Source organism: Camelus bactrianus, chromosome 17 (genome assembly GCF_048773025.1).
Source record: "Camelus bactrianus isolate YW-2024 breed Bactrian camel chromosome 17, ASM4877302v1, whole genome shotgun sequence".
Lineage (NCBI taxonomy): Eukaryota > Metazoa > Chordata > Mammalia > Artiodactyla > Camelidae > Camelus > Camelus bactrianus.
The window spans coordinates 40,749,537-40,762,970 of record NC_133555.1 but is presented as its reverse complement, the minus strand read 5'-3'; the positions used below and the strand labels follow the sequence as shown (position 1 = coordinate 40,762,970).

General features: G+C 41.8%; 1 protein-coding gene across 2 annotated transcripts in view; it reads left to right on the top strand.

Annotated features, from left to right (window-relative positions):
- The window catches only part of MOBP (myelin associated oligodendrocyte basic protein), a 44,237-nt gene extending 34,535 nt beyond the window's left edge, over positions 1-9,702 (top strand). For both annotated transcript variants that reach the window (XM_045509768.2, XM_045509767.2), the window contains 2 exons: positions 6,514-6,596; positions 6,714-9,702. The gene's annotated coding sequence lies outside the window, so the exon portion shown is untranslated. The remainder of the gene's footprint in view (positions 1-6,513; positions 6,597-6,713) is intronic.
- The last annotated feature ends 3,732 nt before the right edge of the window (positions 9,703-13,434 follow it).

The window sequence follows — 13,434 nt, the reverse complement described above, 5'->3', positions numbered from 1 at the left end:
GGGTAAAGTTTTTCCTGACACCTCATAGGTCCCTCTACTCAGGTGGCAGCCCATTCTCAACTAATTCCCCTGCAGGCGTGCCTCTTCTATAACAAGAAAGAGTTGGAACAGCACTGGTGTAGAGTGGGTGGTAAGGAGCCTGGCTTCCAGGACCTTTCATTGATGGGACTTAGTGGACTTCCTGGATGTGGTTTATTTCTGAGATCTCTATAATACACCAATCTTTGGGTTTGCTATCTGCAATTTCTGTCTCCAGAAGGCAGTATCTCTCTTCTCTCCAGAACGAAATCTTAATGCATCAGAAGGAAAAAGCCTGGTGTCTTGGGATTTTTTTTTCCCCACAAAATGATCCAACAAATTTTTATATAATCTATCTTCACTATAATTCACTCTCCGTTTCTTGAATTCTCTGTGAACATCCCCATCTGCAGCTGACGGCTTCTGTTCTTTCTCTTCTGGATTGTAAGCTTTTTGAGTCAGACCCTTGCACAGAATCTTAGTTTTCTGCTGATGGAGATCATTAAGGATCTCTGCTGCCAGCTGCAAGATTTTGCATTCATTTTCAACTAGAGCTTTGGCCGCAAGCAGTGAAAAAAAGGAATCATTTTCCAGCTTTTTTCTTCCAGCTGATGCCTTGCTGACACCTCATTATTTGGCTTGGAATGTTAATGGTGTCTGTTTTCCTCAACTCTTGTTAATGCGGATTTTGGTACCATCTGAATTCCCTGACTTTTCATCTTCTTCTGTGGTAATCTGCCAACCAAATCTTTATGTTTAAAATGATCCTGCTCATTTCCTTCCCTATGGCTTTCCTCCTCAGATGCAAAGATTGTGATGACATGGTTTTAGCTGCATATTTATTGAGAACTTCAGCTCCATTGCTTTTCTAAGCCATGGATTCCTTCTGAGACTTGAGATGGTATTTGGTTTGCTCACTGATCTCAGTGGGTAGGGCTGGGAGGGCAAAGGAGACCACAGCCTTCTCTCCACTCTGCCGCCCTCCAACTGCCACCCCTTCCTCTCCTAGCTCCTGCCTCCCTTCCATCTCTTTCCTGCACTCATCTGTTTTCCTACAACTTAAATTCCCCAAAGAGCTTGGTGTTTAGATTGCCAGAAGAGCCACCAACAACCTTTATACAATTTTCTTGCTCTGGGTTTCACGCCGTCTTCATTGCCTTCTCCAGGTCTTGTTCCCAGCTGCTAACTGAGATCCTGCCCAAACTGGCACCACTTTGATTCATGCAGGTCTGTACTGTCAGGTGACCAAGGATGAACCTGAGAGGGGTGCTGACCCACATCTGGGTGCACCCTGGCTCCAGGTCTCTCCAATCCCAATTGTCTTCGCTTCCCCAAATGGCCTGGTGTCAAAGGGCCATCATGCCTTGCAGATGGGCTCTCCTGAATTAGGCTGGTTCCATCACTGCTGAAGCTACCTCCCTAACTTGCTTTCACCTACAGTTTTAATTTGCTTAGACTTTCATTGTCTCGAGTCTTCAAAAGTCCTCAAATACTTGAACCCAGCTTTTTAAGTGATGACTTCCCCTTTCTTCTGGTGTAAGTTTCCCTTCAGTGAGGCTTTGGAGTCCTAATAAGAGAACCACTGGAGTCCAAAGGAAGAGCTGGGAGCATTTAGCATCAAACTTGTGTGTGTGTGTGTGTATGTTTGTGTGTGTGTGCGTGCGCGTGAGAGAGAGAGAGAGATTCTTCCCTTTTTGTGGTTTCTTTTGTGCTGTTTCATGTGCTCTGGGAGAGGTGAGTTCCCTCCCTTCTATTCCCTGATTCCCCGTCTTCCTTGTGCTCAAAATAACAAGCAGATGGGAAGTCCAGGGCTCCTGGCAGGGGTAAACCCTGTGGTGCTCCTTGCCCAAACAGAAGAAGGTTTGGTTGGCATGTCATTCCCATTTCCTGCCTCAACTTGTGAAACTCAAGTTGCTGTGAAAATGAAACACTTTCGTGTACACATATCACCCAACAAAGCTTCATAAAGCTGTTTCTTAAGGCAGCTCTGTTTTCTGAACACTTCTAACCCCCGCGGGGATATAACTGACTTAGAATAACGTTAGGTAGGGGTGCATTATGGCAATGAACTTGTTTAAACCCAGGACATTATTTACACAGAGGTAAAAATCAAGTATGTGTGTGTGTGTGTTTTCTTTCTAAATAGAAAACTCATTTTGTCTCAACATCTGAGCCCCTATTTATAAACATTTTTGGGGACTACCTGACCTTTGCCCTCTACCCATGTTTTTTAGGAGCTCTCCTTTCACATGGGACCCTGGAGCAGTAAGCACTTTTATACTGATACCTAAGAGGTCAAAACAAAAGGGTCTGTCCTCAAGTGCACGGACAAGTCTGCTCATCACCAGTGTCACTGACCAATAAGGTCAATATCTGGGGACTGAATAAGTAATGAAAACATATTGAAGGAAAAATGGTTCAGAGATTTACTGAGTACTATGTAAGTAAAGACTCAGAAGTGAAAGTTCCATCCACCAGGCAGAGTGGCCAGACCACCACTTGAGACGCTCGAGCTCACACAACTATTCCAGCAGATGGCTGAGCGCACCCAAGCATGTAACACCATCTCCTCCATCCACACGGGGCTGGCTGCCAAGGCTACAAGGTGCCCTTGGCGTATCCTGTGCTGGTGAGCGCTCGCTTTATTGGTTGGCGTTCTCGTAGGTGGGAGGGTTTGGGTACAGGTCTGCGCCAAAGGCACAGAACAGGGGCGGCTCTCACACGCTCAGCAGACGTGGGAGTTGACCACGGCAGCTATCACCTAACCCTTATTAGGAGAGGTGGCGCGTGCAATGGTTCAGTGTGAGGGATCTGAAAATAAACAAAGCTGTGGCCACACCCCTGTCTGAGTGTCACTGGCTGTGTGAAGTTGGGTAAGTGGCGGGAGCTCTACAGGCTTCATTTTACAGGCGAGCACCATTGAATAGGAAGAGTGTGTACAGTAATGAGCACAGAGCTGGCAGGTAGGAAGCGCTCTCTCAGTGAAACAGGGAAACAGGATGCTCATCTCCTAGTCAGAGTTCTCATCACTACTTGTATTTACCTCCTATACTTACTTGTATGGCTGTCACCTGTCTCCATCACTAGAACGCAATCCTCAAAAGAGCAGGGACCATGGTTTCATACCCCTATGTTGTCTCTCATTCCCCTTGATTATATGATATGGACAACTGTCATTTTCTGGGATTTATGGAAACAGCTTGGAAAACATGGCCTTGAGGGGGGAGGGTATAGCTCAAGAGGTAGAGCGCATGCTTAGCACACACAAGGTCCTGGGTTCAATCCCCAGTACCTCCTCTAAAAATAAATAAATGAGTAAACAACAACCCACCCCCCCCCAAAAAAAGAAAAGAAAACATGGCTCCCTTTTCAGCCTTCATATCCACCATGCTATTGACTTGGCCGAGTATGGATTTGGTATACTTTCCACACTGCTATGATGAGCAGACTTTACCCAGAACTGGACCATCTTTGCAACTCCTTTTTAAAAGAGAATAATAATAGTAAGGAAAGGATCCTCATTAACATAAATGTGTTACTGTCTTTCTTAAGATGCGCAAGGTATCAGCATTTGCACAAAAGTTCCCATACGCTGCACGACTTGCCGCGAGACACTTCCTCCTGAAATTTTCAGCTTGCTCTCGTCCTCCAGATCATCTACTCAGGGATTACGTCTGTGACTTTGACAAAAAAATGTGATTATTTTACACGTCCTGGCCCCAGTGAGGATTAAGGCATTTCGTTTGAAAGGCTGCAGCCAGAGACTCTAAGGCAGTGTAAGACCAAATGTGAACTAATGCCATCTGCTCAGAGCAGAAGTGGGCAGTCCTTCCTCTGCTGCAGGGTCCTCTGCCTTCACTAGTCAGAGTATCTAGACATAGATAATAATACGATGTCAGACCCCCCACGGAGCCCCGCCACCATCCCACAGAGTAACTCTCATGACCAAGGTGCTTGATCTTACTTAAGCTAACAAACAGCTGGCTTTTGGAAAATAATCCATTGAACTAAACTTCTTTGAGCCTACAATTTTTTTTTTCTGCCCTGAGCAATATTCCTATGAGTATTTCTATTTAGGCTTTATCCAGCATTAATATTTATAAAGTAAAATTTCATTTGAATATATTAACCTCTAATATATACCTTGATTTTTTTTTTTAGGAAAGTTAATTATCTGGTTTCTAAACATACACTCAACTTCTTGATATTTCTTATTTTTCTGTTTACATTTTGGTGATTTTGCAAGAATTTAATACCTTCACATGAAAGCAAATACAGTAAATCAATAAGTTTTCCAATTGTTGGCATTGAAAGTAGTGGCTCAAAAAAAGTTTCATGAACATGGGCAAGAAGACTGGATTCTGGAAAGGGCATTTATTTCCCTAACAAAAACTGGGCTGGGACATGGTTTTGTTTCTCATCAGCTGTATGACTTTGGTCAAGTCATTTAACCTATCAACATCTTGGTTTCTTTAATTGCAAAAGTGGAAGGATGACGCCTACCTCACCCTCCCTTCCTCACGGGGCAACTTGGTAGAACAAAGATGATGAAATTTTTAAATCTAAAAGATTTAGCACACTTAGATGGAAACAAAATTTCAGAGGGACAATTATGAAGGGGGCTAGTGGACAGAGGTCACTTTTTAGTCATCTAGAACTCCAGGAACCTGACTTCTGGGGTGACTTCTGCGATCAGTCTAGCCCTTCTGTTTATTGATATAGAACAATGTCTGGAGCCATATTGGGATGAGAAAAAGGATACATTGGTCCCATACTCTGGACCTAAAACCATGTGTGCACTATAACGTACCCCCTGGCTAAATAAACTGAACGAAGCTCCCTGAGGTAGGGCAGGCTTCAGGAACACGAATACCTGCCTAACCAAAGTACTTTGCCTTGCCAAGTGGTGTTTACAGTCCTGGGGTAGAGCTAAAGAGCTCTGGCCAAAAGAAGGGGAATTTAGGAATTGTGGGGTGGGGGGAAGCAGGAGAGAAACTCCCCCGGAGTAAAGCATACGAACAGAAAGATTTTAGAAAGAGAATTTAAAGATTTGATGCCAAAATCTAACTAAGTTTTACCAAATGGATTCTGAGATATGTCCTCTCTACTTCAATGTTTCTTGAAGGCTGCTGCTTTTTTTCTTTCTTTTTTTTTTTTTTTTTTTTTTGAGTAGGCTTTTCTCTTTTGGGGATGTGCTAATGCTGAGTGTGAACTCAAGGAGCCCTTAGGTTAGGAGCAGAGTCCACTCCAGATTGCTGGGCCACATTTGATTTTCCCGTATCACTGTACTACCTGCTCCAAGACACCTTTTCCCACTCCATTTGGCTGTTATAATGGCACCAGGCATGAGCTAACTCCTCCCACACCCAGTGAGTGGTAGGGTCTTCAGCTTCATGGTAGGGTTGTAGAACATCTGCTTTATTATCAAACCCAAGAACTTTCTAGCAGAGGAAAAATGGAGAGAAAAGGGAAGAGAAAAAAAGGACATACTAAATAGCCAGCATTTAGAAAACAACTACTACAGAAAGCATGATGCTAGGACATTAGGAAAGTTACTCCAAAAATTCAGTCCCTATGGATGCCAAGATAGCGTGGCAAATGGGGAGGCAGAAGTGACTCGGGGGTTAGGAGATCCAGGTTCTAGTCTAGATCTGTCATGAACTAGTTATGTTACTCCAAGCAATTCACTCTGTGGTCTTTGATTTACCCACCTATACAATGAAAGGATTAGATTAAAAGACCTTTATGAAATCTTCCAGTTCTAAAATTCTGTGATTTACATGGACTATGTTGTCTTTGGCTTGAATAAAGAAAACATAGATATAACACAGGGACACTCAGATTCACGTGGTTTCTGTGCTTATGGTGAGAGAGCACACAAACTGAGATGCTCTATTTCCCAAGATGGAAATTGTTGGCAGGTGGAGCCTATTCAGAGTTTATCCACTGATGGACAATGCTTTTATCTGTTGCTTTTTCTGGTTGCCTCTGTCTTCCATCTTTCACAGTGGTTGGGCTACATCTTTTCAGTCCGCACATTCCATCTGCCCTCCACCACTCCTACACCTCCAGTCAGTAAAAAAATGAACTCTGAGTAGAACTTCTTAGAGTGTCCTCCCCCACCGTCCCCGCTCTTTCTCTGTCTCTCTCTCCCCTCCTTATTTCTTCCAAAAGCTCCCTTTCAAAACTCTCAGATGCAAGGAACCAAAACAAAGAGGATGCATCTGCAAAGCATGGAGAGGGCAGGATGGAGAGTGACCAAAGCGATTTCTGTCTTTCTTAGTTTCTGTGCCTCCTCTTTGGACCAATCATGTGAACAGAGGGAATGAGTTTCTAGGATGTGCCCAGCTTCAGACATCTACCATCCCTTCGGTCAAGGAGCAGTATCTATTTCTGAATAAGGTGGGGGAGGCCAGTAGAGGATGCATGGACACAACCATTGGGAGAATAATATTGAGTTCGAGTTTGACAGGTTTTTTTTTTTAACCCCAACAGTATTTTGAAGATATCATCCCATTGTCTTCTGACCTCTATAATTGCCATGAGAAATATGTTGTCAGTCTACTTGTCCTTCCATTGTAAGTAAATTGTGCTTTCCCTCTGGTTGCTTTTAAGATTTTTCTCTTGGTCTTGGTGTTCTGAAGTTTCACTACGATGTCACTAAGTATGGATTTATTTTTATTTTTTTTGCTCAGGACTCAAGTTTCTTCAATCTGAAGATATATATCTTTCTTCAGGGATATGTAAAAACAAAGATAATGTTGAACAACCATTGTAATGGCAAAAATTAAAAATTATCAAGTGTTGGAAAGGATGTAAGCCACTGATGAGAATTCATAAACTATTACAACATTTCTGGGGTACTAGCAAAATGGGATATTCTATAACCTATGATCAAGTAATTAGAATTTTAGGCACCAATCCTGAGAAAACTTGCATTTATAGAAAGAAAAAAAAGATACATGTTCAGTGAAGCATTGTTTGCCATTGGAAAAAGAGAGAGAAAGAAGTTAATCAAAATTTCCATCAACAGAATGAATGAATCGGTAATGTAATATTCATAAATGAAACCCTGAATAGCAGTTAAAACAAACGAATCAAATATACTCATACCAGGTCGACAAATTTGGAAGACAAAATGAGGAACATAAAAAAGCAAAAAGTAGATGGTAAATACAATATGATGCCCTATGCATAAATTTTAGCCTCCCACAATGCTATAATTGTCCCAAATGCAGAAGCCATATGATCTCACACTCCCTCTATAATGCAATAGAATTTTTAAAAAAATGACAACAGAATAAAAGGCAATCCAAGAAATATCTCTACTCTTGGAAATCAAAAAGAAGATTTGAAATAATTCCGGTTTGGAGAAATAACAGAAATTAAAAGCTATGTAGAAATGATCAACAATGTATTAGCCAGATACAAATGCGTCTGGGGCGGTAAGGGAGATGAATGATCAACCTGGGGTCTCTCCAAGGTTGTAAGTCTTAGAAAACAAAAATACTTGTTCTGAGTCAGTTTTTAAAATCTGGGCTGTACTGGGCTTCTGCTAGTTTCTGACATGGGGAAGGGGGGAGGAGCTAGAATATACCTCCCCACCCCCCAACCTTCCTTTAGTAAGAGGTAAGAAAGCACAGTAGAAGATACTAGAATGTTGTAGAATGTGGAGGGATGTAAAAAGGGCAGTATTAGATGGAGGGAAACTCAGAGCAAAGGTGAGCGAGGGCGTGGGGTCAGTTTTGTGCTGGGAGCTGGGGTGGCCATGCACAGGCAGGTGCCTGAGACACCAACAAGGCCATGGATCTGTGTCTTTGAGTGAACACAGCCAGACCTAGCCAAGTTTGAAGGGCAAGTGAGAATACAGGGGCAGTGCCAGAGGAAGTCCTGCTCAAGGAGAGGGAGTGCCAGTAGTAGGGAGGAAGCGTCTAGACTCAGATGAGCTCTAGCTCTGAACATCACACTCCTGGAAAGAGGAAGCAGGCCAGGTCCTGTCCCAGGGCAGTGGGAGGGTGAGGCCAGGTGCCTGGCTTCCTCACCTGGGGACGTCACTTCTCTGGGGAAGTGGCAATAAAAAGGCAGGGAAATCGAGCTACACAGAGCCTTCAGGTAGAAATGTTCCCTGCCTACATTCAGGTGCTAAATGAACAATAAAATGAGAACCTCTACTGTGTACAGTTTCCAGTGATGAGATATCTGAGTCCATGCCATTCCTGGGAATAACACTGGGGGTGCCATGACAGACCACTACAGAGAACAAATTAGCCGGCCAGCCCCACTTAGACCCAATAAGGAAACAATATTCCTTTAGTCCATGTTAGATTTTGGCAAAGCCAGACCCCACACTCCAAACTTGCTGGGTTCTGTCCTCCATATTATCCAGAAGACACACAGTTACTACAGAACATGACACTGAGGAGAGAGCATGGTGTGTAGTAATTCATATAAAAAAAAACCCCCTGTATATCAGCACAGAAATGTTAATAACTAGAAATTGCTGAATTCTCTATGTTGTCTGTTGTGGAAATAAAGCCCTCTGGGGATGGATCAAAAACATCTGGAAATTACTTGAAACTGGTGAATAACTAAATGGAATTATAACTAAAATGCACTCTAATCCAATTGTATTTTTTGTCTTTTAAGGGTTGGTTCCGGGGAGCACTATGCAGTAAATATTACAAAAATTACAAAGCTCCAAAAGTTACTCTATGTAAATTTGTTTTTTTTTTAAAATACTTAACCAGTATCTATTCAATGCCTACTAAGTGTAAATCAACCTTTTTTTTTTTTTTTAAATGGAGGTACTGGGGATTGAACCTAGGACCTCGTGCATGCTAAGCACGCACTCTACCACTGATCTATACCCCTACCCTCCTCTATGTAAATTTCTTGAGTGGGAATTCTCAGCCATAATGTTTGGCATATCACTCTGATAATTCTGCATGTCAGTTGATTTTTACGGTCTGACATTTTGACCCGTTTGGGGAAAACTGAGATATGTACCCAGAATTGTCCCAGTAAATGCTTAAAAACTGGCCTTCTGGGTGGAAAGTCCTGATTGATAGTGTTTGCCAATTTCCATGGTGTAAATACTCCCACTATGGCTGATTGCAAGCTAAGAATGGGTATCCTGAATGCAGAATAGGAAAGAGATGTGCACAGTCGATCCTTGAGAGTTGGTACAGGCCACTGTATATACCCCATGGAGCTGGTGTGAAACTACAGGTTTTTACTAAAAATGTTGTCCCCTAAATACAAAATGGCATGAATGAAAGAAAAAATATAAAGGGAAAATAAATTCAAATTGGGGAGCGCTATTGGAGAAAATTGACAGAGGATTTTTTTATAACTTTGAGAAGTGTTATTTGTCTATATTCTACATTTTATTATTACCTTTTATTAAGCAGATGGGGTACCTGTGTCTCACCTTGAGTGTTTTGACCTCTTAGTTTCTTTGGTGTTCCCCTAGATGGAGCCTAGGGTTTCTTTCCTTTCAGATATTGGTGCTAAGATGAGGACCGAAGAATCGATGGAAACCACCGTGAAGCCGGTTTCAGGATGGCTGAGCTGAGGGTGGAGACGGAAGAAAAGACGTGGAGCCTTCTGAATTTGGGGAGGCGATACTCATATTTACACTTACGGTTTGGTGTGATAACATATTGCTTTTAAAAATTTAATGCTAATGGAAACAAGAAAAGTAAGTTGTTCAAAAATTGAAAAGATGGATTAATAAACTCTTCTATTAGAGTAAGGCAAGAAGAATTTATTACAATCGAGGTGAACTGGAAATACGAAGAACCCCGGGACATATTTTTAAAGGAGGCTTTATCTGTTCTGTCCCTACGGTGATTTATGCCATTGGATATCTTTGCTGCCATCTGCCATATTCCAGTCAGAATGTGGGACAAGTTTATTTGTAGGACTAGTGCTGTGGTTTCTAAAACTATTCTCCAGTGAAAGGAACAAATACCCTTAGAGGAGAGTTGATTCTATATTTCTGGGCAGGGGAAAAAAAACAATCAGGATTCCTTTGTGAATTCTAGATGTTGAAAGAAAGCAAGGTTGCATTAGGATATCAGAGCATCACAGATTCATAATGATGCAAAGAGAAGATGAAACAGAACTGCCTGAAAAACATAGCCTGTCTCTGAAATTGTTTACTGAAAAGGCTGTCTATTGATTAACAGAAATTATGAGAGTCATACACTTATTTTTTTAGAAGCAAGAGTTTGAAAATGCAGGATGCTGTCTTTTTCTATTAGGAGAGGAACCTGAAGCAGGACACATTCGGAAGGGGTATCTATCACAGGAACGATATTGATATTCCAAAGGTCTCTGGGAAATGTGGTTTATTTGCTAGAAAAGGATGCAAGCGGACTAGAGAATTTTTGGTGATGCCAGGGATGACCTTTAAAGGTCTTAAAGGATGGCCGTGAAGAGCTGTCTCTCTTATCTTCCCAGCAGTAAATTACAGTCTTTCCTAAGTATGGCCAGCAGTGGTTGCACAGCAGACAGAGGCATCCTCTGAAAACTGTGGCGCTCTCTCAGCCAGCACACACGCACGCCTGCAGGTTGTGTCACACTTATGGCCACTTACCCAACAATGATTCACTTTGCACAAGCAGGGGCTCTACATCCTATTTCCATATTATTTTTATTACCACATGGCTGTGCCTCTCAGATGGCAAATCTGAACCAGCTTCTCTACCTGCAGGAGACTCACCATGCCTCACTACAAGGGAGGAAAATCCTACAGATGTCAGAAAATGTTAGGTGGACCCTGATGCACTGGAAACTTTGATAATCAGACAAACAAGAAAGCATGTTGGTGAAGAAGTATCAAAATCAGCTAAAAAGTAAAAGAAGAAAGATAAAGAAAAAACATGCCACAGAAATGTACATTTTAACTGAGCTTCTCTTTCTAGGGAGATTTTAAAATTAAGGAAGCATAGAACATAGGTGCAGTAACAGAAAGTAGAATGGTAAGGGGTAAGTTTGGTCATAAATATGTAAGGAAAAACATGCTTGCACTAAACATTACCAAAAGTACAAAAATCAAGTGGAAAAACAGGCCAATATAATGCAAGCTGATGTTTACAAGAACTAAACGTATGATCAAACAAGTGAAAAAAGGTCATTTAAACACCAATTGGTGTTTGTGATAACATCAGGTTCTTTGCAAAATCGGTGTCTTAGACGCATACTATATAGTTTACAAAAAATTAGAAGGAAACCAACAAGCAACAGGTTTATCATCAACAAAGGACAGCACAGTGCCAAACGTGCAAGGAGGTCAAACCCTCCTCCCAAAGGAGCTGGTGGAGGGGCCTGCACTGGGCAGGAAGTCAGCACATGCTGGGGCTGCCTGGTGGGTGGCAGGATGGAGGTGCTGGGTGGAAACCAAGTGGGGTGAAAGGAAGAACAGAGAAAGGAGAGGAGGGTTTGGGGTTTATTTAAATACGTAAGTCCAAGGATGGGTGTCTGTGAGCCTCTGAGTACTGCCCGTGGTCAGGGTCAGTCACGCTGGATTGTGTCAGTCACGCGGGATTGGCGATTTGTTTTACTTACTCTCTTCCGCCCACGGGTGTCACAGTGAGAACTCACCCCGGGGGTTTGTGAGTCAAACTGGACTCCTACTGCTTTAAGCAAACTGCCCTCGTTCCTAACATCTCTGACGGAAAGTTGAGACCCCTGGAGGGAGAGTGAAAGGGGGAGCTGTCAACATGCGAGCATCAATCCTGCCCTGGCTCTCTAAACCACTGAACATAATTTGTGGCTGTTTGGGGGACCCTGCTCTGAGCAGACAGGTGGCCCTGCGGCAGTGGATTTCAGAAATATACTTCCTGTCTACAAGGATACACACTGAAGTGACAAACATACATCTCTTGCACAAACAGAGGGCTGAAGGCTCTGGCAAGATGGGGAGGAGACTGAGTGGAAACTACGTGAGAGTAGGAGAGGAAACGTACTGAAAATTGGTGAATAGCAAGCAGTGGCAAATTTCAGAAAACATCGAGAAACCAAAACCTCCAAAACAGTGAATATACCCACCTCCCACAGACAGACAGTCAGGGAAGTCCAGCTAATTCAATGCTGAGAAAAATTAAAAGGAGCTGATCCAGCATGAATCAGTGTAAACATAAAATTTAAAAAGGTGAGCAAAATTTATAAGGAATACCAGAAAACCTTGCAATGTGATGGATGAACATTCTAACCAAATACCTTGTTATTAATTTTTTTTAAAAAAAGATAAAAACCTTGAGAAATCAGTTGCCAAGCAGAAATGACACACCCAGGGGAGAAGATACAATGTGAGCTGTCAAATAAATAAATACATAAATAAGAATAAAAAGCAATAACTCAGTACAAAGCAACCTTGCAACGCCCTCATTTATCTTTTAATTAGTAAATTCTATCAGTAGCTATCTGTAAGGGTTCTGGCCAGGAGTCAAAGTGCCTCAGGCATCCCCTAGGAGGGAGGGACAAGTGCAGACCTGCCATAGCACCATTCTTCCCACAAATTTTCTGAAGAAGAAATACACACACAAAACAAACAACTGTGTTTAAAAAAAAACTATTAAAATATGAGTTAGCACCAAAATGTAGTATTTAGAGTAGCACTCTTTATATGCTAGTGTGCCATTGGTACAAAAATAATGAATGTCTATGCACAAAATTACACAATGTTAACATTTGTAAAACTGAAATTTCAGGATATTAAAGCAAATAAAGATCAAAACACCATCTCAGATGACTTTAATTTACGTCTCTGGGTCCATAACAGAACAAGTAGACAAAAAAAGTAAGCAAGGATATAGAAGTCTCAATAATACAATTGATAAAGTAGATGTAATGGACATGCATGGATTGACATTATTCCTGAAAATATAGTTGACTGAAGATCAAGAAATTGTCCATTTTACAAAGAAGACATACAGATGGTCAAACAGATACATGAAAAGAGGCTCAACATCACTAATCATCAGGGAAATGCAAATCAAAACCCCAATGAGCTATCACCTCACACCTGTTAGGATGTCTATGATCAAAATGACAAGAGATTCAAATATCAGTGAGGATGTGGAGAAAAGGGAACCCTTGTACACTGTTGGTGGGAATGTAAACTGGTATTGCCATTATGGAAAACAGTATGGAGGTTCCTCAAAAAAATTAAAATAAAACTACCATACGATCCAGCAATCCCACTTCTGGATATATATCCAAAGAAAATGAAATCACTATTTCAGAGATATCAGTACTTCTATGTTCATTGCAACATTATTTACAATAGTCAAGATAGGGGAACAACCTAACTGTCCATCAATTGGTGAAATGGATTTAAGAAATAGAATATTATTCAACCATAGAAGAGGAGAATCCTGGGGAAGGACAGTGTAGCCCACGTGGTAGAGT